This window comes from Suricata suricatta, chromosome 11 (assembly GCF_006229205.1).
Source record: "Suricata suricatta isolate VVHF042 chromosome 11, meerkat_22Aug2017_6uvM2_HiC, whole genome shotgun sequence".
In the NCBI taxonomy this organism is placed as follows: domain Eukaryota; kingdom Metazoa; phylum Chordata; class Mammalia; order Carnivora; family Herpestidae; genus Suricata; species Suricata suricatta.
In genome coordinates, this window is record NC_043710.1 from 3,915,642 (window position 1) to 3,917,617 (window position 1,976).

Sequence of the window (1,976 nt, forward strand, 5' to 3'; positions counted from 1 at the left end):
TGTTGGGATGAGCACAGGTGTTCTATGTGGGGATAAATCAGTGGATTCGACTCCTGAAATCATGACTACACTAGATGCTAACTCGGTTGTAAAAATTTTTTAATAAAAACTTAAAAAATCATCATCATAAAATAAAATCTGGAGGAAAAAAAAAAAGGCCACGTCATAGGAGTCTGTTTCTACAAAACAGCCAGAGCAGGCAAAGCGAGAGACAGAGTAGATCTGGAGTCGCCAGGGACGCGGGGTGAGGGGCGGAGGGGGGTGGAAGCGTCCCTGGCTTAGAGAGCAGCGATGGGCCGACGGCCACCTCGTAAATACACGACACCCAGTGAGCTGTGTATTCAGGAAGGTGAGTTTTACAGGACGCGAGCTCTCTCTCCATAAACAATAGTGAAAACCTTTCTTTACAGAGGAATCCCAGCACTCAGGGAGCTCAGTGGGGGTGCCAAGGACAGACACCACAAGCCAAGTCCAGCCGGTGGCCCTGCCAGCTGGCGAGGGGTCAGGGACTCCGCCTGGGGGCCCCTGGAGGTGGCTACACGCCCGTGGGGTTGGCGTCCGTGCAGATCTGAGCGGGCAAAGGGGCCAAAGCCCTCAGAGAATCCAACTCACTGAAATCCCAGAGATACAATGGACAGCAAAGAGGGGCAACTCTGACCCGCTTTGTTCTAACTGGCCGGGCACGGGCAGACCAGCTCTTGTTTTAATTTGGCCTTGGCCTTGGCCTCCAGGACGTGAGAGCAGGTCAGTTCCCGTCCACGCGGGGAGCCCCTGGGGCTCCTGTCCAGTCCCCGGAGCTACAGGCCCTTCTGTCAGCTGGCAGGAACCGTTAAAAACCAGCTCTTTCTACCGGGGCGCCGGGGGCGGGGGGGGCTCAGTCTGGATCTCCCGGTTCGTGGGTTCAAGCCCCGCGTCGGGCTCTGTGCCGACAGCTCAGAGCCTGGAGCCTGATTCAGAGTCTGTGTCTCCCTCTCTCTGACCCTCCCCTGCTCATGCTCTGTTTCTCTCTCTCTCTCTCTCAAGAATAAACATTAAAAATTAAAAAAATAAACAAACATTAAAACACCTTTTTTAATTATTAAAAAACCAACCAACCAACCAACCAAGAACCGGGTCGTGCCTGAAGATGTCTTTGCAAGTTTACTACAACTTAACTTCCGGCACGCAACCGAGCCCCTGCCCTGGGAAGAACAGTGCGGTCACCAGCCTGCGTCACCAGTGTCCCACAGGCGCAGCGGACTTCAGGGCCACTGAGTCCGCTCCGTTCACTGGAGCAGCAGCAAAACAAGAAGACGGCCAGGAGAGTCCAACCGTTCAGCGTGAGCTTCCAGGGGCCCCGCCGCTTTAACAAAAGTTACCTGGAGTTTCATCAAACAAGGTGATCCAGAAGCTGGATCGATGCCACTGTTGACAATCGAGTTCAGCAATGTCTTCAGCCACGGACTGTGACAGAGCAGTTACGTGAGCAAGACCTTCCTGGGGAGCCTGGGGGCTCAGTTGGTTAAGCGACCAGGTCTTGACCTCTGCTCGGGTCATGACCTCTCGGTCATGGTTCAAGCTCTGCATTTGGCTCTGTGCTGATGTCACGGAGCCTGCTTGGGATTCTGTGTCTCCCTCCCTCTCTCTGCCCCTCCCCTGCTGGTGCTCTTTCTCAAAATAAATAAGTAAATGTTAAAAAAAAGTCATTAAAAGAAAATGAAGAAAGCAAAACCTTCCTTCAATGGTTCACATCAACCATGAAAACGGTTCAAATGGTTCAGGGAGACATGAATTTTTTTCTTAATTTTTTTAAATGTTTTATTTATTTTTCACACAGAGAGAGAGCATGAGAGGGGGAGGGGCAGAGAGAGAGGGAGACAGAGAACCGGAAGCAGGCTCCAGGTTCTGAGCTGTCAGCACAGAGCCTGATGCGGGGCTCAAACCCACGAATGTGAGATCTACCCTGAGCCGAAGTCAGAGGCTTAACCGACTGAGCC

At 52.4% G+C, this 1,976-nt stretch overlaps 1 protein-coding gene across 1 annotated transcript in view; it reads left to right on the forward strand.

The window, feature by feature from the left end:
• Positions 1 to 1,976, forward strand: part of CPT1A (carnitine palmitoyltransferase 1A) — a 33,266-nt gene that overhangs the window by 19,917 nt on the left and 11,373 nt on the right. The gene's annotated exons all lie outside the window — the stretch shown is intronic.